This window comes from Triturus cristatus, chromosome 12, assembly GCF_964204655.1.
Source record: "Triturus cristatus chromosome 12, aTriCri1.1, whole genome shotgun sequence".
Lineage (NCBI taxonomy): Eukaryota > Metazoa > Chordata > Amphibia > Caudata > Salamandridae > Triturus > Triturus cristatus.
The window spans coordinates 862,149,755-862,172,883 of NC_140595.1; the positions used below are offsets into that span (position 1 = coordinate 862,149,755).

At 47.2% G+C, this 23,129-nt stretch overlaps 1 protein-coding gene across 3 annotated transcripts in view; it reads right to left on the reverse strand.

Moving 5' to 3' along the window:
• Positions 1-23,129, reverse strand: part of LOC146783128 (uncharacterized) — a 389,572-nt gene that overhangs the window by 334,299 nt on the left and 32,144 nt on the right. For 2 of the 3 annotated variants that reach the window (XM_085639291.1, XM_085639289.1), the window contains exon 2: positions 9,159-9,207. The exons of the other annotated variant lie outside the window; for it this stretch is intronic. The gene's annotated coding sequence lies outside the window, so the exon portion shown is untranslated. The remainder of the gene's footprint in view (positions 1-9,158; positions 9,208-23,129) is intronic. 3 annotated transcript variants of the gene reach the window in all.

The following is a 23,129-nucleotide window of genomic DNA, read 5'->3' on the forward strand; positions in this document are numbered from 1 at the left end:
ATTCTCCTCCTTCTTAGACTCTCCTTCATGCTAGACCCTCCTCCTGCTAGACTCTCCTTCACGCTAGACTCTCCTTCATGCAAGACTCTCCTTCATGCTAGACTCTCCTTCATGCTAGACTCTCCTTCATGCTAGACTCTCCTTCATGCTAGACTCTCCTTCATGCTAGACTCTCCTTTATGCTAGACTCTCCTTCATGCTAGACTCTCCTTCATGCTAGACTCTCCTTCATGCTAGACTCGCCTCTTGCTAGACTCGCCTCTTGCTAGACTCTCATTCATGCTAGACTCGCCTCTTGTTAGACTCTCCTTCATGCTAGTCTCTACTTCATGGTAGGCTCCCCTCCAGCTAGTCTCCTCCTGCTAGACCCTCCTCCAGCTAGACCCTCCTTCATGCTAGACCCTCCTTCATGCTAGACTCTCCTTCAAGCTAGACTCTCCTTCATGCTAGACTCTCCTTCATGCTAGACTCTCCTTCATGCTAGACTCTCCTTCATGCTAGACTCTACTTCATGCTACACTCTCCTTCATGCTACACTCTCCTTCATGCTACACTCTCCTTCATGCTACACTCTCCTTCATGCTACACTGTCCTCCTTCTTAGACTCTTTTCGTGCTAGACTCTCCTTCATGCTAGACTCTCCTTCATGCTAGACTCTCCTTCATGCTAGACTCTCCTTCATGCTAGACTCTCCTTCATGCTACACTCTCCTTCATGCTACACTCTCCTTCATGCTACACTCTCCTCCTTCTTAGACTCTTTTCGTGCTAGACTCTCCTTCATGCTACACTCTCCTTCATGCTACACTCTCCTTCATGCTAGACTCTCCTTCATGCTAGACTCTCCTTCATGCTAGACTTTCCTTCATGCTAGACTCTCCTTCATGCTAGACTCTCCTTCATGCTAGTCTCTACTTCACGGTAGGCTCCCCTCCAGCTAAAGTCTCCTCCTGCTACAGTCTCCTTCATGCTAGAGTCTCCTTCATGCTAGAGTCTCCTTCATCCTAGAGTCTCCTTCAAGCTAGAGCCTCCTTCAAGCTAGAGCCTCCATCAAGCTAGAGCCTCCATCAAGCTAGACTCTCCTCCTGCTAGACTCTCCTCCTGCTAGACTCTCCTCCTGCTAGACTCTCCTCCTGCTAGACTCTCCTCCTGCTAGACTCTCCTCCTGCTAGACTCTCCTCCGTGCTCGACTCTCCTCCGTGCTCGACTCTCCTCCTGCTACTCTCCCTCCTGCTAGACTCACCTCCTGCTACTCTCCTTCCTGCTCGACCCTCCTTCCTGCTCGACTCTCCTTCATGCTAGACTCTCCTTCATGCTAGACTCTCCTTCATGCTAGACTCGCCTCCTGCTAGACTCACCTCCTGCTAGACTCACCTCCTGCTAGACTCTCCTTCATCCTAGACTCTACTTCAAGCTAGACTCTACTTCAAGCTAGACTCTACTTCAAGCTAGACTCTACTTCAAGCTAGACTCTACTTCATGCTAGACTCTACTTCATGCTAGACTCTACTTCATGCTAGACTCTACTTCATGCTAGACTCTACTTCATGCTAGACTCCCGTCGAGCTAGAGTCTCAGCCTGCTAGACTCTCCTTCATGCTAGAATCTACCTCATGCTAGACTCTACTTCATAGTAGACTCCCATCCAGCTAGAGTCTCCTCCAAACTAGAATCTCCCCCTGATAGACTCACCTTCACGCTAGACTCACCTTCACGCTAGACTCACCTTCACGCTAGACTTACCTTCACGCTAGACTCTCCCTCACGCTAGACTCTCCCTCACGCTAGACTCTCCCTCACGCTAGACTCTCCCTCACGCTAGACTCTCCCTCACGCTAGACTCTCCCTCACGCTAGACTCTCCTCCACGCTAGACTCTCCTCCACGCTAGACTCTCCACGCTAGACTCGCCTCCTTCTTAGATTCACCTCCTTCTTAGACTCTCCTTCATGCTAGACCCTCCACCTGCTAGACTCTCCTTCATGCTAGACTCTCCTTCATGCTAGACTCTCCTTCATGCTAGACTCTCCTTCATGCTAGACTCTCCTTCATGCTAGACTCTCCTTCATGCTAGACTCTCCTTCATGCTAGACTCTCCTTCATGCTAGACTCTCCTTCATGCTAGTCTCTACTTCATGCTAGTCTCTACTTCATGGTAGGCTCCCCTCCAGCTAAAGTCTCCTCCTGCTACAGTCTCCTTCATTCTAGAGCCTCCTTTAAGCTAGAGCCTCCTTCAAGCTAGAGCCTCCTTCAAGCTAGAGCCTCCTTCAAGCTAGAGCCTCCTTCAAGCTAGAGCCTCCTTCAAGCTAGAGCCTCCTTCAAGCTAGAGTCTCCTTCAAGCTAGACTCTCCTCCTGCTAGACTCTCCTCCTGCTAGACTCTCCTCCTGCTAGACTCTCCTCCTGCTAGACTCTCCTCCTGCTAGACTCTCCTTCAAGCTAGACTCTTCTTCAAGCTAGACTCACCTCCTGCTAGACTCACCTCCATCCTAGACTCACCTCCATCCTAGACTCACCTCCATCCTAGACTCTACTTCATGCTAGACTCTCCTTCACGCTAGACTCTCCTTCACGCTAGACTCACCTTCACGCTAGACTCACCTTCACGCTAGACTCACCTTCACGCTAGACTCACCTTCACGCTAGACTCACCTTCACGCTAGACTCACCTTCACGCTAGACTCACCCTCACGCTAGACTCACCTTCACGCTAGACTCACCTTCACGCTAGACTCTCCCTCACGCTAGACTCTCCCTCACGCTAGACTCTCCCTCACGCTAGACTCTCCTTCACGCTAGACTCTCCTCCACGCTAGACTCTCCTCCACGCTAGACCCTCCACCTGCTAGACTCTCCTTCATGCTAGACTCTCCTTCATGCTAGACTCTCCTTCATGCTAGACTCTCTTTCATGCTAGACTCTCCTTCATGCTAGACTCTCCTTCATGCTAGACTCTCCTTCATGCTAGACTCTCCTTCATGCTAGACTCTCCTTCATGCTAGACTCTCCTTCATGCTAGTCTCTACTTCATGCTAGTCTCTACTTCATGGTAGGCTCCCCTCCAGCTAAAGTCTCCTCCTGCTACAGTCTCCTTCATGCTAGAGCCTCCTTTAAGCTAGAGCCTCCTTCAAGCTAGAGCCTCCTTCAAGCTAGAGCCTCCTTCAAGCTAGAGCCTCCTTCAAGCTAGAGCCTCCTTCAAGCTAGAGCCTCCTTCAAGCTAGAGCCTCCTTCAAGCTAGACTCTCCTTCACGCTAGACTCTCCTTCACGCTAGACTCTCCTTCACGCTAGACTCTCCTTCATGCAAGACTCTCCTTCATGCTAGACTCGCATCTTGCTAGACTCGCCTCTTGCTAGACTCGCCTCTTGCTAGACTCTCCTTCATGCTAGTCTCTACTTCATGGTAGGCTCCCCTCCAGCTAGTCTCCTCCTGCTAGACCCTCCTCCTTCTAGAACCTCCTTCATGCTAGACTCTTCTTCAAGCTAGACTCACCTCCTGCTAGACTCACCTCCTGCTAGATTCACCTCAATCCTAGACTCTACTTCATGCTAGACTTTACTTCATGCTAGACTCCCCTCCAGCTAGAGTCTTCTCCTCCTAGACTCTCCTCCTGCTAGATTCTCCTTTATGCTAGAATCTCCTTCCTGCTAGACTCACCTTCATGCTAGACCCTCCTCCTGCTAGACTCTCCTTCATGCTAGAATCTCCTTCCTGCTAGACTCACCTTCATGCTAGACCCTCCTCCTGCTAGACCCTCCTCCTGCTAGACCCTCCTCCACGCTAGACTCTCCTTCACGCTGGACTCTCCTGCATGCTGGACTCTCCTGCATGCTGGACTCTCCTGCATGCTGGACTCTCCTGCATGCTGGCCTCTCCTGCCTGCTAGACTCACCTTCATGCTAGACCCTCCTCCTGCTAGACCCTCCTCCTGCTAGACCCTCCTCCACGCTAGACTCTCCTTCACGCTAGACTCTCCTTCACGCTAGACTCTCCTGCATGCTAGACTCTCCTTCATGCTAGACTCTCCTTCATGCTAGACTCTCCTCCTTCTTAGACTCTTTTCGTGCTAGACTCTCCTTCACGCTAGACTCTCCTTCACGCAAGACTCTCCTTCATGCAAGACTCTCCTTCATGCTAGACTCGCCTCTTGCTAGACTCGCCTCTTGCTAGACTCGCCTCTTGCTAGACTCGCCTCTTGCTAGACTCTACTTCATGGTAGGCTCCCCTCCAGCTAGTCTCCTCCTGCTAGACCCTCCTCCTTCTAGAACCTCCTTCATGCTAGACTCTTCTTCAAGCTAGACTCACCTCCTGCTAGACTCACCTCCTGCTAGACTCACCTCAATCCTAGACTCTACTTCATGCTAGACTTTACTTCATGCTAGACTCCCCTCCAGCTAGAGTCTTCTCCTCCTAGACTCTCCTCCTGCTAGATTCTCCTTCATGCTAGAATCTCCTTCCTGCTAGACTCACCTTCATGCTAGACCCTCCTCCTGCTAGACCCTCCTCCTGCTAGACCCTCCTCCACGCTAGACTCTCCTTCACGCTACTCTCTCCTTCACGCTACTCTCTCCTTCACGCTAGACTCTCCTGCATGCTGGACTCTCCTGCATGCTGGACTCTCCTGCATGCTGGACTCTCCTGCATGCTGGACTCTCCTGCATGCTGGACTCTCCTGCATGCTGGACTCTCCTTCATGTTGGACTCGCCTCTTGCTAGACTCTCCTTCATGCTACACTCTCCTTCATGCTACACTCTCCTTCATGCTAGACTCTCCTTCATGCTAGACTCTCCTTCATGCTAGACTCTCCTTCATGCTAGACTCTCCTCCTTCTTAGACTCTTTTCGTGCTAGAGTCTCCTTCATGCTAGACTCACCTCCTGCTACTCTTCTTCCTGCTAGACCCTCCACCTGCTAGACCCTCCTTCATGATGGACTCTCCTTCACGCTAGACTCTCCTCCTTCTTAGATTCTCCTCCTTCTTAGACTCTCCTTCACGCTAGACTCTCCTCCTTCTTAGATTCTCCTCCTTCTTAGACTCTCCTTCATGCTAGACCCTCCTCCTGCTAGACTCTCCTTCACGCTAGACTCTCCTTCATGCAAGACTCTCCTTCATGCTAGACTCTCCTTCATGCTAGACTCTCCTTCATGCTAGACTCTCCTTCATGCTAGACTCTCCTTCATGCTAGACTCTCCTTCATGCTAGACTCTCCTTCATGCTAGACTCTCCTTCATGCTAGACTCTCCTTCATGCTAGACTCTCCTTCATGCTAGACTCTCCTTCATGCTAGACTCTCCTTCATGCTAGACTCTCCTTCATGCTAGACTCGCCTCTTGCTAGACTCGCCTCTTGCTAGACTCTCATTCATGCTAGACTCGCCTCTTGTTAGACTCTCCTTCATGCTAGTCTCTACTTCATGGTAGGCTCTCCTCCTGCTAGACCCTCCTCCAGCTAGACCCTCCTTCACGCTAGACTCTCCTTCAAGCTAGACTCTCCTTCAAGCTAGACTCTCCTTCATGCTAGACTCTCCTTCATGCTAGACTCTACTTCATGCTACACTCTCCTTCATGCTACACTCTCCTTCATGCTACACTCTCCTTCATGCTACACTCTCCTTCATGCTACACTGTCCTCCTTCTTAGACTCTTTTCGTGCTAGACTCTCCTTCATGCTAGACTCTCCTTCATGCTAGACTCTCCTTCATGCTAGACTCTCCTTCATGCTACACTCTCCTTCATGCTACACTCTCCTCCTTCTTAGACTCTTTTTGTGCTAGACTCTCCTTCATGCTACACTCTCCTCCATGCTACACTCTCCTTCATGCTACAATCTCCTTCATGCTACACTCTCCTTCATGCTACACTCTCCTTCATGCTACACTCTCCTCCTTCTTAGACTCTTTTCATGCTAGACTCTCCTTCATGCTAGACTCACTTCCTGCTAGACTCTCTTCCTGCTAGACCCTCCTCCTGCTAGACCCTCCTTCCTTCTAGACGCACCTCCTGCTAGACTCTCCTTCATGCTGGACTCTCCTTCATGCTAGACTCTCCTTCATGCTAGACTCTCCTTCATGCTACACTCTCCTTCATGCTACACTCTCCTTCATGCTACACTCTCCTTCAAGCTACACTCTCCTTCATGCTAGACTCTCCTTCATGCTAAACACGCCTCCTGCTAGATTCTCGTTCATGCTACTCACCTCCTGCCTGACTCACCTCCTGCCTGACTCACCTCCTGCCTGACTCGGACTCACCTCCTGCCTGACTCGGACTCACCTCCTGCCTGACTCGGACTCACCTCCTGCCTGACTCGGACTCATCTCCTGGTAGACTCATCTCTTGGTAGACTCATCTCTTGGTAGACACTCCTTCATGCGAGACTGCTACTCTCCTACATGCTAGACTCCCCTCCTGCTAGACTTTCCTTCATGCTACTCACCTCCTGCTAGACTCTCCTTCATGCTAGACTCTGATCCCTGTTAGACGTTCCTTCATGCTAGATTGATAGACTCAAATCTCTGCTAGCCTCTCCTTCTTCCTAGACTCCTACATGCTAGACTCTAATACCTGCTGGACTCTCTCAATGCTAGACTCACCTCCTGCTAGACTCTCCTTCCTGCTAGACTCTGGTCAAGGCTAGACTCACCTTCATGCTACACTCGCCTTCATGCTACACTCGCCTGCATGCTACACTCGCCTCCTAATAGACTCTCCTTCCTCCTAGACTCATCTATGCAGACTCTCCTTTCTGCTACTCTGTTCCTGCTAGACATTTCTTAGACTCGCCTTCAAGCTAGACTCGCCTTCAAGCTAGACTCGCCTTCAAGCTAGACTCTCCTGCATGCTAGACTCTCCTGCATGCTAGACTCTCCTGCATGCTAGACTCGCCTGCATGCTAGACTCGCCTGCATGCTAGACTCGCCTGCATGCTAGTCTCTCATCCATGCTAGTTTCTCCTTCCTGCTAGACTCCCCAATATATCCTAGAGTTTCCTTCCTCCAATTAGACTCTTGTTTCATCCTAGACTCTTCTCCCTCCTAGACTCGCCTTCTGCTAGTCACTCCTTCATCCTAGACTCCTCTCCCTCCTAGACTCACCTTCTGCTAGACTCTCCTTGATCCTAGACTCCTCTCCCTCCTTGACTCGCCTCCTGCTAGACTCTCCTTCATCCTAGACTCCTCTCCCTCCTAGACTCACCTTCTGCTAGACTCTCCTTCATCCTAGACTCCTCTCCCTCCTTGACTCGCCTCCTGCTAGACTCTCCTTCATCCTAGACTCTATACTAGACTCTCCTCTATGCCATACTTGCCTGCATCCTAGACTCTCCTTGATGCTAGACTCTCCTTGATGCTAGACACTCCTCGATGCTAGACTCACCTGCATGCTAGCCTCTCCTCCTAAGAGATTCTTCTTCCTCCTAGAGACTCATCCATGCTAGTCTCTCCTTCCTGCTAGATTCTCCTATATCTTAGTTTCCTTCCTCCAACTAGACTGTCCTTCATCCTAGAGTCCTCTCCCTCCTAGACTCGCCTCCAGCTAGACTCCTCTCCCTCCTAGAGTCGCCTCTCCTGCACTGATTTGATGGCAGTCAACTTAAAATTGAAAATTACAGTGCTGTAAAATATCAAAATCTAATTTAGCAAGAACTAGTAACTCTACTAACGGGTTATACCACATTCCATAGATCACAAAACCAACTCTCTCTTAACTTGTTATTGAATCGCAACTTGGTTATGTGATTCGGTTTTTGAAAGGGGCGAGTTTAGTGCACCCCTACCAAATACAGAATCACAGTAATATGTAGTAATGTTTTATGACCAAATTTTTGTCAAAAAATATTAATATTTTACCAGCTTTTCGAAATAAGTGATACCCCATTCACAAAAGGGAAGGGGTCCCCAAGAGACCCTTCCCCTTTGAGAATAAAATAAATAAAAAAATTCAAGAGCAGGCAGTGGTGCCCCGTTCTTAAAAAAGAAAACTTAAAAGTGTAATTTTTTCCCTCTTAAATGTATCCCATTTTCCATTAAGGAAAACGAGCTGAATTAAAACAAAGTGCTTCATTTAAAAAAGCAATGATAGTCATGGTGGTCTGCTGACCCCAGAAGGCTAACACCCCTGTGATGGCTATCATTGTAATGGGTCTCAAACTGCGAACTACCTCATTAATATTCTTGAAGTAGGTCGACTTGCAACCTACTAGGAATCGCTATTTAATAATGCTAAGTTTCCCGAAACACATCTCACATTTTTCAGGTGCTTACTCAAAATGACTTCGATTTTTCAGCACACACCCCCCCCCCCAGCGATAAGTCCTGAATACTATTTAATGTTATAATAACCAATAATTATCTTTAGGCTTCTTATTGGTTAAAATCCATATGCAATGGTCATAACTTTGAGGAGTAAGTAATTCATTTCATGACAGCATTCCCATGTCATTCTGAAAAGCTAACTTTAAGATCAAAAACGTTAAACAGTCACTTCCGACCAGTTATGATTAACTAGAGTATCACAGAACCCTCAAATTCACTGCCCATGCACTTAAAGCTAGGCAGGTATCCAGCCCTGCCTTTTGGCCTGGCACTGCTGGATTTGACAATCGAGGCTTGGGCAAACACCTTGAGTGGCAAGACCAGGTGTCTTGGATTTGCAGCTTTCTGTACTTCATACCATTTGGTGACGTTCACTGTGCACTATATGTGTTGAAGGCATTTTGCTTATCATGCAGATTTTCTGAGAGCATCTAAGCCTCGGAATAGTTGGAAATAAAAGAAAGAGGAGTAGACAAAGTTAGGAACAGAAATCCTTTCAAGATCCTTTCCAGATATGGAGCTAAAGGACTGAAAAAGAGAAACATACAAATAGACGAGAGGTACACAAACTGAGGAAGCAAAAGAAGGAAAGCGAATGAGGAGATTGATGACAGGGATGAAAAAGGAGGATAAACAGAGAAATGCAAAAGATGGGAGACGGATAAGAGCAGAGGAGAGAATTAACAGAGAGGGAAAAACAAGAAAAAAGGAGGTGAGAAAAAGAAGTACAAGTCAGTCAGTGAAGTGACAGGGAACGGTGATACAGAAAAAAGGACCAGGTTTAGATATGACAATGGGTTGAGTCATAAAAAAGGACATTTCTTGAAATTGCAAATGCCAAAAGGAGGTACCTCTTGTCTTGCAGAACTTGTTTCTTGCTCAGAGACGGCAGTGCTCTACCTGTGAAATTCAAATTATGTTGGCATTAGACCTGCTGGTTCTATACATTGTACCCACTTTGCCTGCTGCAACACAGTAGAGCCCAATAGGCCTGTAACTCAATCTTTTCCTTACTCTACTTAATCCTAATTGTCTGGAACCTTTTTAAATTCCATTTCTGCTTTAGCCCCATTGCTCTTGCTACATACACGCATTATACAATCTGTAAATGTTCTACAGACTTAAGTTGAAGATGAACTGAAGCAATGCTGCCAAATAGGTTCATAGAAGTGTGTTGCTATTAAATATTCTACAGCTATCAGTGCTTGTGAGTATGTTGCCCGTTTTGAGATTCATTCTGTATTGTGCTGGCATCTTGGTAATCCCACTTCATGCTCAGTTTTGGTCTTTCATGAGTGTTTGTATAATCAACATATTCCCAAATGAAAAAACCCATATTTCAATATTCTGTTTGTTATAAAGGCTGGACATGAGGCATTCTTACCACGGACAGCAGCAGAGTTCATTCATGCACTATGTCCTGCTAATTATTGTAATTATAATTGTATTTATATAGTGCGTACAACCCCAGACGAGGCGTCAAAGCGCTTTTCGGCGAGTAGCACACCACTCTAGAACCCAAAAAGGATTTGTGGCTGATTAGTATAGCGAAAATTCAAGTTAATTTGAACGGTGAACAGGAGTCTGTTCATTGGATTGCAAAGGATAAGGGGGGATAGGAGAGAGAATAGTCTAGAAGGTGTTTTTTGGGAGATCATAGGAGTAAGGAAAAGTTTGGGATGAGTATGAGGAGAGATGGAGGAGGGAAGAATCTAGAAGGCTTGTTTGGGAGATCATAAAATTAAAATGAGCTTTGGGGTGATCCAGGGAGGGATAGAGGAGGGAAGTATCTAGAAAGGGATATTTTGGAGATCATAGTAGTAGAACGGGGTTTGGGATGAGTCAGAGAGTGAAGGTGGATATTGAGAGAGGTATAGGGTGAAATATAGGGTAGTGCACTGGGATTCTTAAGAGTGACTATGTGTCTTCCATGAATTCCAGGGCAATAACTGAGCAGATAGACAGCATGGGGAATTAAAAAACAGGACACAATTACCTTAAATACAGGCATTTATTAACAAATATTTGCAGTTAATTCTCAAATTTACCTGTGGGTGTAGTGTTTTGTTATATGTAGCTGTTTAATGTGCTAAAATACGATAAACATTAACATATTAGTGCATGTTTATCAGTTAAATAAATGTGGAAGTCTACCACTGTACAACTTCATGTACTCTTAAAATACAAAACAAAGATGGGTAAATAACAATAAGATGCCAAAAAATAAATATATATATATATAAATACAGACAGAACTATAAAAAAAATCCATAAAACTGAGAGCCCTATTTATAATGCAGACTAGTGGCTTGAGTGGTTGTCAACTTGTGGACATGAATCTCATAATGACGAGGAGCACAGCTAATGTATTTTTAATTAATGAATCATTCACCGTACTTGCAGCCAGTTGTCTGGGATCGGAGGGACTAGATTGGCCCTTTGTCCATTGTATGGTAGCTTACTCCTCTTTGCTCATTTACCTGGACTCTCACATATTGTCATTTCCTTTCCACATTTTACAGACCTTCTATTCTGCAAAGAAGTGGAGTCTCCATCGTAATGATATCACTTGATATGTCATAAGTGTTGCTATGAATGCTATGATTTTACACGGTATAAGTGATGTAATATGGAAGGGTATCACCTGTGCATGGAGAAGGTGCAGGTTATAGCTAATACGGTTTAGCAAGTGAGGTGAGAACACTAGATAAGGAGGAGAAATTTGAACGTGGTGCGCAAATTATAAGGAATATGCTACTTACCAGTATGCATCTGTTCTTGGCATGTAGAGCTGCAGAGTTGTACACTTAGCATAGATCGCCATCTGGTGTTGGGCCCGGATGTTTGCAGTTTGTTTTTCTTCTTGGACAGTCTTTGGAAGTCACAAGTTTGGTGACTCCTCCTTCGGTCCGTACTGCGCATGGGCTTCGGCTCCATCCTCAGATTGTTTTTCGCCAACAGGGAAATGATGGAGCTTGGTAATCACAGTGAGAAACCCATGTGTGTAGTATCTAAATAAGATGTACTGGAACGGATACAGGTAGCCGGGGAGGCGGGTGGGCGTGTACAACTCTGCAGCTCTACATGCCAAGAACAGATGCATACTGGTAAGTAGCATATTCCGTTCGAGGCATATGAGCTGCAGATTGTACACTTAGCATAGATTATATAGCAGTACCCAACCCTAGCGGCGACCACCGGTATCCGTTGCAGTGGTTTGAAATAGTGTCTTTAGTACAGCCTGGCCCACTCTAGCTTGCTGCTTGGAATGCACATCTACACAGTAATGTTTTGTGAAGGTGTGCGGTGTAGACCATGTGGCTGCTTTGCAGATGTCATCTAAGGGTATATTCCCTAGAAAGGCCATAGAAGCCCCTAACTTTCTTGTAGAATGGGCTTTAGGCGGAACAGATAATGTTCTTTTAGCCTTTTGGTAGCAAATCTGTATGCATTTTACAATCCACCTAGCTATCCCTGATTTAGAAATAGGGTTGCCTTTATGTGGTGGAGAGAAGGAAACGAACAATTGTTTAGTCTTCCTGAAGGGTTGCGTTCTTTGTATGTAGTATAGCAACGCCCTTTTCACATCAAGTGTGTGTAAGGCCCTTTCCGCAACAGATTGGGGTTGCGAAAAGAAGACAGGTAATTCCACTGATTGATTGAGATGGAAGGGGGAAATGACTTTGGGCAGAAACTTCGGATTTGTGCGAAGTATGACCTTGCTGTGATGCATTTGTATGTAGGGTTCCTGTATGGTGAACGCTTGTATTTCACCAACCCTTCTAAGGGAAGTGATAGCTACAAGGAAAGCTGTTTTCCAGGTGAGAAACTGTAGCTCACATTTGTGCATTGGTTCGAAGGGCGGACCTATTAGTCGTGTGAGAACTAAATTTAGATTCCATACAGGGGAAGGTGGTGCCCTGGGAGGAATTACTCGTTTAAGGCCTTCCATGAAGGCTTTAATAGCGGGCACTCTGAAGAGTGATAAATGCTGTCTGTTTTGTAGATAAGCAGCGATCGCTGCTAGGTGTAGGCGTATGGATGAATATGCCAGGTTACACCTGTGAAGATGGAGCAGATAGCATATAATGTGCTGTATGGATGCATCTAGAGGGTTGATTGTATTATTACGGCAGTAAATTACAAATCTTTTCCACTTTGCGGCATAGCATGCTCTAGTGGTAGGACGTCTGGCTTCCATGATGATGTTCATGCAATCAGGGGGAAGGTTAAGGTATCTGAATTCTAAGATCTCAGGAGCCAGATCGCCAGGTTGAGCTGAGCTGGGTCCGGGTGCCTGATTTCTCCATGGTTCTGGGTTAGGAGGCATGGGGATAGGTGCAGTTTTTGATGTGGCACCACTGATAGTTGTAGTAGCGTGGTGTACCACGGCTGCCTGGCCCACGTGGGAGCTACCAGAATGAGTGTGAGGGAGTGCTGTTGTAGCTTCCTGACCACTAATGAAATTAGTGGGAGAGGTGGAAAGGCGTATGCAAATCTGCCTGACCAGTTCATCCATATCGCATTGCCCTTGGAAAATGGGTGTGGGTATCTGGCGGCGAAGCTTGGGCATTTTTTGTTTTCGTGGGTGGCGAAGAGGTCTATGTGAGGATGCCCCCACTGTTGGAAGAATGGGTGAAGAACTTGTGGATGGAGTTCCCATTCGTGTAGTTGTTGCGTTTGTCTGCTGAGCAGATCTGCCATGGTGTTTTGTACGCCTGGAACGTGCTGTGCCAGGAGAAAGATGTTTTGGGGAATTGCCCATCTCCATATGCTCTGGGCTAAGCGGGAGAGCTGGGGAGAGTGTGTCCCCCCCTGTTTTTGTATATAATACATCGCAGTCATGTTGTCTGTGCGAATGAGGACTGCTTTGCTCGAAATCTGTTTTTGGAAAGATTTTAGGGCTAGAAAGATCGCCAAGAGCTCCAGATGGTTGATGTGGAGCGATTTTTGCTGTGGCGTCCATAGACCTTGCATGGTGAGGTGTAGGAGGTGCGCTCCCCAGCCGGAGAGCGATGCGTCCGCTGTTAGAATCACCTGAGGAACCGGGTCCAGGAACGGCCGCCCTTTGGAAAGGTTTGTGGTGTTCCACCACTGCAGAGAGTGATGTGTGCGGCCGTCCACCAACACCAGATCCGTCAGCTGACCCTGGGCCTGGTTCCACTGTTGTGCTAGACACTCTTGAAGTGGACGCATGTGGAGTCTTGCATGGGGCACTATGAAGATGCAAGACGCCATCATTCCTATGAGCTTCATAAACACTCTTGCTGGAAGAGAGTGTTGAGGAAGGAATGTTTTGCGTAAGGCTTGAATGCTTGTGATTCTCGCTGAGTTTGGATAGGCAATACCCTTGGAGGTGTCTATAGTGGCCCCGAGATATTGCTTTGTGTGAGATGGTATGAGGTGGGACTTTTGGTAGTTCACCGTGAAGCCTAGCTGGTGGAGCAGTTGGATGGTGCTGTTTGTATGTTGCACACATTGGTGGTAGGACGCGGCTTTTATCAGCCAGTCGTCTAGGTAAGGGAAGACGTGAATATGTTGACGTCTGAGGTGTGCTGCTACTACTGCTAGGCATTTGGTAAACACCCGTGGTGCGGTGGTGACCCCGAAGGGGAGAACCGTGAATTGGTAATGTTGCCCGTCCACCACGAACCTGAGGTATTTCCTGTGAGAGGGGTGTATTGGAATGTGAAAGTATGCGTCTTTCAGATCCAAGGTTGTGAGAAAGTCTCCCTGGCACAGGAGTGGGAGGACTTGTTGTAGGGTGACCATGTGAAAATGGTCTGAATGTATGTAGGCATTTAGAGGCCGGAGGTCGAGAATGGGTCTGAGGGTCCCGTCTTTCTTTGGTATTAAGAAATATAGGGAGTAGACCCCTAGATTTTGTTGATTGACGGGGACCTGCTCTATAGCGTGTTTTTGGAGGAGTGAGAGTACCTCTTGTTTGAGCAGTGTGGAATGTTCTTGAGACATTGGACGGTGCCTTGGTGGGATATTGGGTGGGGTAGATGTTAGTTCGAGACAGTACCCTGACCGAATGATTTGGGTCACCCATTTGTCCGATGTTATGGACTCCCATGTGTGGATAAAGTTTTGTAGTCTGCCCCCGACCGGAGTGGGATGGTCTGGGGGGAGCGGAGGGGAGTCATTGTGCGGGTGGGGTGGCAGAACGGGTGTTGTTGGTTTTGCCCCTGCCCTTATTGTTGTTGCCTCTGTAACCACCCCTTTGATTGCCCTTTGAAAAGGCATTTTGAGGAGGGGACTTGTAGGAGGTAGAGGCGTTATCGGTGGAGGAGCCTCTGCCTGTGCCACGAAAGGACGAGCGTCGAAAGGAACGTTTAGAGGCTTGTGTTTGGAGTGCCCCCATAGACTTTGCTGTGTCTGTGTCCTTTTTCATCTTTTCCAGCGCTTCGTCTACCTTTGGCCCAAAGAGAGTTTGTTGGTCAAAGGGGTGATTGAGTATGGACGCCTGGACTTCAGGCTTGAACCCTGAGATCCTGAGCCAGGCATGGCGACGAAGCAGGACACTTGTATTTATGGCTCTAGAAGCAGTGTCGGCTGCATCGAGGGCACACTTAATGGAGGTGTTTGTAATTAGTTTACCCTCCTGTATCAGGTCATGAGCCTTGCGCTTGTGTTTTTCTGGAAGGTGCTGCATAAGAGCCTCTAGTTCGTCATAGTGTGCTCTGTCATATCGCGCGAGCAGTGCTTGTGTGTTTGCAATGCGCCATATGTTTGCAGCTTGGGAGGCGGTGCGTTTACCAGACGCGTCCAGAAGTTTAGATTCCTTGTCTGGCGGTGGGGCTTCTCCTGAGGATTGGGAGTTAGCCCGCTTTCTAGCTGTGGAGACAACTAGGGAATCTAGGGGAGCAGGGCCCTTAATGTATGCAGGGTCTGTGGGTGCCGCTTTGTACTTCTTCTCTATTCTAGGGTTCAGTACTCTGGCCCTGACAGGGTCTTTGAACACCTCTGTAGCGTGCTTGGTGACACCCTTAAGCATGGGTAAAATAGAAGTGGATTTGTCTTGTATGTCAAATATGTCCAGTAGGAAGTCTTCTTCCACTGGTTCACTGTGCATGTCCACCCCATGGTAGTGTGCTGCTCTCTGCACTAAATGATGAAACCCTAAGGAGTCCTCTGGAGGAGACGGCCTGGATGGGTATAGGTCGTCCTGAGGTATATCTGGTATATCAGGGTTATTGTAATCCTCCCATGGGTCTGGGGTCCCTGGTGGAGTGGGATCCATTGGGACGTCCGCCGGGTAATTGTCCGGGTCCCCATCATCCGGATCTGGGGATGGGGCCGGATCGTAGTGAGGTGGAGGTGGCGGAGACCTGGGAGGGGGAGGGGGTGGAGGTGGTGGAGGAGGTAGGGGAGGCGGTAGTGGGGAGGGCACTCTGAGGGGAGAAGTAGCAGAGTCCTTCCTTTTGGGTGGTGGAGGAGGAGCCGGAGTATCAAGGCGTCTTTTCTTGATAATTAAAGTCAATAGTCCAGTCTTTGGATCTTTGGACAGAGTCTTTTGTAGAGGGTCTGGTGTAAACAGAGCCAGTGGCGTCGAATCGTCCGTCGGCACCGGTGATTTCGGAGCCGAGGACTTCGATGGTTTGTGTGCGCCATGCTTTTTTGGGGCCTCCTGTTTTTTCGGCGTCGAAGGAGTTTTCGGCGTCGGAGCGTCGGTGCCGACAGATTTATGTTTGTGTTTGGTCGGCACCGAGAGTCCAGGCTTCGGCACCGGTGGCTTCGGAGTCGAGCTGGATATTGCTTTCTTCGTTGCCGGATGCTGTTTTTCGGCACCGGGCGTCGGCTGGCTCGATCCCGAGCTGCCGTGAGACTTTGGATGCTTCAACACCGAGCCCGAAGGTGGGGTGATCGAAGCTTTGGTCTTGGTTTTGCCCAGGCCGGCAGGCGAGGGAGTAACCTGAGTCTCTTTGGTTTTTGGCGCGGGGGTGGGAGGGGGCACAGTACTCACGGCCCGCTGCGCCGGTGTGATGTCCTCCACGTCGGAGTCGTCGGCTTCGGAAGCGCTGACGACGTCTTCTTCCTGCTCGGTGTGTGTTTGCCCCGAAGCTTCGGCGCCGTCTCCGAAGATGTCCGGTGGAGCTGCAGACGATGAGTGCGCCATGGTGCGCCGAGCTTTTCGATCCCGGATGGTTTTCTTCGATCGAAAAGACTTACAGGCGGGGCAGTCTCTGGCCTCGTGTTCTGGAGAGAGGCAAAGATTACACACCTGATGGAGGTCGGTGTGGGGAAATTTAGACCCACATTTTGGGCACTTTTTGAACGGAGTCCTTTCCATCGGCCGGGACCGGAGTCGAGGAGGGCCCGAAGGCCGGTGCCGATGTACGGGATGGAGAAAAGTGCCGCTTCGAGAGATGAAGATGATGATGAAGAAACTCGAAGATACGAGGATTTTCCGTCGAGGCTGGAACCGTAGAAGTTCGAAGCCGGAGCACGAAGTATCACATCCGAGCCCGATGGCGGAAAAAAACAATCTGAGGATGGAGCCGAAGCCCATGCGCAGTACGGACCGAAGGAGGAGTCACCAAACTCGTGACTTCCAAAGACTGTCCAAGAAGAAAAACAAACTGCAAACATCCGGGCCCAACACCAGATGGCGATCTATGCTAAGTGTACAATCTGCAGCTCATATGCCTCGAACATATGAGTTATAACTATAAGTTTAGAATTTTCTAATTAGGTTGAGCCTTGAAGACCTGTTGTATCCTTTTCTATGGACTCTGGCAAACCCACCGATTGCCATTGGCTGCTATCTGTGGCATTCAGAAATACTGGCTTGCTATTAGTGCATTTCTGTAACTGTACCTCCTTTGTGTGCTTAGCTCTGTTTCTGGCGATTTCAGTCAGAGAACGTTTTGTTTGACCATCACACTCTATAGCATGTGATGGCCCCTCCTTCCTTCTCCTGTATGGGCATAGCAGTTTTTTTTTCTATGTTAGTTAAAATAATATTCTGTTGGCCATCACACTGTTATAGCGTGTGATGGCCTCTCCAGTCTAAAATGCAGTGTTTGTGTTTATAATAAAGCATGCTTTCCCGTGTTCTGCGGGTGGTTTTGTGCATTATATCGCCGAAACACTGTTAGGCGCTCCAAAAAGCAGCCTCCCGCACAGCCCTTAATGTGTGCACTGCTGCTTTTGCCTGTCAAGCAATTAAGCCTGCCTTGGGTCTGAGAAACCAGTTGTTATGGTGACTAGGAAAGTTGGATACACTGTTTCCATGAAAAACAAATTGAGTTCTTCAGGTGGCCCAGCCCGGCCTCTTGGACACACATGTGGATCCTAATCAGGCGCGAATGAGTATTTAAGTTGAGTCCATGAGGGCAGTTATTCCTCTGCAAAGGCGCCCACGCAGGAAAGAAAGGACTGTCGGACATGCAGGCTTCCAGTAAACTTGAGGTACCGTGAGGGAGAAGCGATGGCACTGGAATATGAGTATTCAGATATTTAGTATCACTGACTGCAGACGGCCAGCCAGAGTGACATACTTCTGAGCGATGAGAGGAGAGCTGTGTGTGACTCGTCATCACCACAGACACAGTTTTGAACTGCTGCCTGCTGCAGCCTGTCGCCCCTTCCCAGTGCGACCAAAGCCCCAACACAACGCTCACCCAGGCACTTGTGCAGCAGTCAGGTTAGTCACAAACTCTCTCTACCCTGTATTCATTTGACCCCTAGACTCTGCAACGTGTGTCTAACAGCATTAGGGCACAATAAACAACAAGCATTTGCAATGCAATAGGTCTCGCATATTTGAAAGCTAGAGCTCTTGGTGTTAGAAATGACAATGTTTTTTACTTTTGGTTTTTGTATGTAGTGGAGTGATGATATTTGCAAAGCGCTATTGCCATTCATATCACCTTGTGGTGCTGGATAACCAGAAAATGGGAACTAGGTTATGAGTTATGTGAAAGGGGAGACAAGAGTAATATCATATGCTGTTTGGGAAAAAAGTAATAACAATGCAATTATATGGTTCTGAAGCCACAAGATTTTAAACAGGACTATGTATTTCACAAACATGACACAGAATCCACAACCTACTGCATAATCTCAGATTACACAACAAACACATCGTAGCTCAAACGAAAGCAAAAAAAAAAGCATGACACGTGGTGTTTAGCACTGGCATGATCTCTTGAAAGTTTAATCTGTCACCATACAGTTGCTGATTGTTGAATTCAAGTATTAAACTGGGATTAATGATGTTAATCTTTTCCCAGCCAGTAGTTACTGTCACAGATATTGTTTTTAGAAAAGCGCTCTCACCTATTCCCTGGGCCTTTTATGTGCAATAAAAAAAACTCCAAAATAAACATAGATGCACAGATAGACACATACAAACGTGCAAGCACAGATAAACACAGGCACAAACGTACACATAGACATGCACACATTTGGAAACAGCCACATACACAGATAGAAGCAACCATACAAGCATGCACACACACTCAGACACACACGCATGCAGGAATAAGCACATACAAGCAGACACAGACGTGCACATAGACATGCACAGAAGCAAGCATGCACATACAACATTACCAAGAGGAGATACATTTACACACTCACACATGCATGCACATATATACAAGCACACAGGCATTCATATATACCATGTGCATATGTGCACACTCAGACACACATGCATACAGGAATGCACTCGCACATATACATGCACACACTCTTGCGTGTCTCTTGCCTCACCCCTGTAAGGATGCTTGAATGAAATAATTATTTTACATTTTTGGAAAATGTAAGCATTTGAAGTGCTCTGACGGAGGCAGCGGATAGATGGAGATAAGAGGCAGATAGGGTGTCAGACATAGAAACAAGAGACAGATGGAGATATGAGGCAGATACAGCGGCAGACAGAGAAACAAAAGAGTGAGATGAGTATGTGAGATGGGGGAGAGCGATACGGAAAACACAGATACGAGAAAGAGATACAGATGAGAAGAAACAAGAGATGTTAAGGCCAGAGAGCGAGCTGGGGCTACATGGGTGGATGGGCACGGAGAGAGAGCAAGATAGAAAGGGGAGAGAGATGAAGTCAGAGGTGAGTGGGTAAGGTGATAGAGAAAGAGGAGAGAGAGAGAGAGAGAGAGAGAGAGAGAGAGAGAGAGAGAGATGGTGCGACTTGGGTGAAGGAGCAGGACAAGGGAGCAAGAGAAGGGGTGAGATAATACAACGGGGTGGGTAACATAAAAGATAAATAGAGAGGGAGTGAGATATTGCATGAGAAGGAGGGGTGGATTAAATAAGAAAGATAGAGGGCGAAAGTGGGATGAAAAGACAAGGGGATGGGTAAGGTGAGAGAGACAGAATGAGGGAGAGAGAGAGAGATTAGGAAAATGGATAGGGATAGGGAAATGTGAAAAAGAGAGAGGGACTAGAGATATTGGGAGACATGGGTGGACTGGTAAATTGGGAGAGAAAGAGGAAGGATGGTAGAGCGAGATTTTGAGAGAGAGACACTTAGAAAGAGAGCGCGAGAAAGTGAATGAATCTGCGGTTAAATATGTGAGATTTGTAGCGCTCAGAAAGAATAGTAGTTCGAAGCAGCCTTTGAGTTTACACATTGTGAGAGCTGCAGATATCAGCGCGTGGACATGTGCCAACAGGCCTCTCGTGCGGCACTGTGCATGTCTGTCCACACTCTCTCTCAAGAAGAGCTGTCGAATGTGCAGTCTCAGGTATGCAGTGAGTCCCCCCTGCACACCCCACTTTTAAAATACATATCTTGTGGACGGGAGTGTTAGAAATGCTGAGGCAGAAGGAAAAATGGCTATTCTCTATTTCAATTAAAAGTGCAGAAAGCGAAGACAGTCACGGCATCTCAGGAGGCCAGCAGCCTAAAGTACCGTATGTGCTTCCTTCGAGGAAGGCAGGCTCTATTTCAATTTAAAGTGCAGAAAGCAAAGGCACACAGTCACTGTAGATACAGGTGATGAGATAAAGATTAGGACAATCTATCCAGAGGACTTCTAATGAGGCAATTAGTGTGTGGAAAATAAGCCTTGACTGCGGCTATCAAGTCCCTCCCTCCCTCTTCTCAAGCTTGCGAACACTTTTCATGATACAGCAAGCAGTCCAGACGATTGGCTTTGCCGGTTCTCGCACTGCGCGGTACACCGCGGATAGTAGCAATTATTGTACCTCGCCCTGAGCCGACCGGAGTGTGTTTTTTGACCCGCTGTTTGAAACCCGCCCTGAGGTTGTGAATGATACAGTATGGGCAGGATGAATGGCAAAAAAACATTTCAAAACAAAGCTGCGGTGCCGTGGTTACCCGGAGTTTGGTTTCCTGCAGCGGCCGACGCTTCCTTCCACTCACTTACTCGTATCTGGTTGATGTTTAGAAATGAGCACGCCCTAACAGCCCGCTAATTGCCCATAAATGTTTATTCAGGTCGGGCACCTGCTTGATAAGATCATCTCCGTTCTGCAGGCTGCATTGCCCGTGAAATCTCTCTTTGAGAAGTTGAAACATAATTTAAACAAGAAACCACATCCATAATGTACCACCCGGTCTGCGTTTTTCCTTCCTTTACATATTTACCACCAACATAAATTGCACCTGGCTACGGTTTTATGAATGTGAGACTGGCGCATTTAGCGATGGAGAGTGTGGATTTCTGGGAGGATGCTGCCCTCTGGAGGCAGATTACTTTCTAGATGCTCTTCACCAATCACAGAAGTTCTGCGAATTAGACTAACTTTATTGTTACACACGCAAGATAGGTTGCTTTAACAGATTTCATTGGTGCATCCTTGCGTGCCAGCAGTCCAAAGTCCGTCGAAGATAAATAATTCCACATTAGAAGCATAACCTCACGAGCCACAGAACAAGTTGCCTGCGTTTTCTCATGAGCGCGAGCACATCTCCAGTCGGGGTGGGCGAGCTGGAAAGGAGACAGAGAGGGAACGTGAAAGCGCGCCGGGTGCGTGTTGTACTGAAACGCCTGTCCGGGAGAGTGCACATCTCCTGTCCCCCTACGGCCAAGAAACCGACAACAATAGATCTCGCCAAGGCGAGCAACGCATGCGCTGCGTCGCAAGGCGAGACCTAAAAATGTCATGGTGTGAGACATGCTTTTACCGTGATTTCTTTACTTTTTATCTTTTTGTTTCATGCTGAATTATGCACTTGCTGTCTCTGTTAGGGGGAACAGGTGTAATTTTAATCTTACACTAAGCTGGAGACAACCTGAATTGAGTGGATTTTAATGGCATTGTTGGGCGTCAGGGGACATGAGCTCTGCCTTGCTGGTAAAAGCATTTTTTTAATCTATGCTCTTATATTTTTTTGACAGACTGCAGATGCTCATTCAGTGAGGGCCTGTGCTGTTCTTGCCCTTCCTTGTCCACTTGTGGACTGCCGTATGTTGTTGATAACATCACCCTCATCTCCCATTGCGCTTCAGTGCAGAGGCCTTACCCGATGCCCTGGTGTCCACAATTTTATAACCTGCACAACAAGCTTCTGGTTGCACAAACATCAAGCAGCAGAAGTAAGTTTCCTTCTCTCCTGCGGTTACCTTATATCGCATTTGGTCGGTCAGAAATGCTTCTGAGTCAGTCAGAAACATGGGTTTCTACACGGGTTAGGAAAATCCGAATGCCGTTCGGAGCCTTTCCGAGCAAAATTGTAATGAGGCCCCTAGTGTTCATTCTGAAGCAAGTGTTAACTTCCATTTCAGGGGGTTTGGAGCACTTTCAAGATATTTTAGAGATTTTAATTGAAAAGGGTGTAATTTCTTTCCATAGACTTCATTGGTTGGCTTTATTTGTGACAAAGTGTCAATCTAAGTGTCACACATTTAAGGGTTGAATGTCGCTCATAAGTACACTGAAAACCTGGCACCTTTGTGGATGTTATGTCTGATATTTATAGGTTTCCTTCTTCTTCATTCCAACTGCAACAACGGCGGGCTCTTCTTGCCGCACCTCACATCAGTTCTCAAGATAAATGTGATAATTGTCGTGCAATCAACCCCATACGCCAGCCGCTGAATGGCGCTACTGTGCTCCAGATCAATACAACATAAATAAATGAAAATGGGGGTGCACGAATGAGATAGTCCAATGAGCCAAAGCGTTGTAACTAAATGTCCTCTTTAATTCAAATTAAATTTCAGTAGATAAAAGGAATGGTCAGCCAACGCGTTTCATTCCCTCAAGGGGAACTTCATCAGGGCTTGAATCAATGTATATGTTCTTGAAAATAGAACAAATCTTGCGATTTCCATGAAGTATAGTGTTCCTTTTATCTACTGAAATTTAATTTGAATTAAAGAGGACATTTAGTTACAACGCTTTGGCTCATTGGACTATCTCATTCGTGCACCCCCATTTTCTATTACTAATGTTCCTTCTTCTTCATTGCTTGATCTAAGTGTCAGTCATAGTCATCGAATGTCACTCATAATTACTCTGACATTACGACAATGTCATACATAAGCACTCTGAAGCCTTTGTAACTGTGCACTGAGAGGGTTCATTACTGTAGGCAAAAAACTGCAGGCTGCAGGCCGAGGGTTAAAGTGCTTCCGTAGAAGAACTATAAAGAAAGACACTGGAGAAATTTCACATTTATTTAGTGAACAATGGAATTGGCTCCGTAGCACTGTGATGGGAAGCGCCGGGATAGCAATCGTTCCAATTGATACCCTTTTTATTGTCATCATCCAACTGTGCTGAAACTGATAGCTTATTAACAAGAATTGCTTCTCTATAGTATTCGATAAATTAGAACTCATCAAAACAACAGCAGACCTGTCTAGGTAAGTCCCATGCCACTG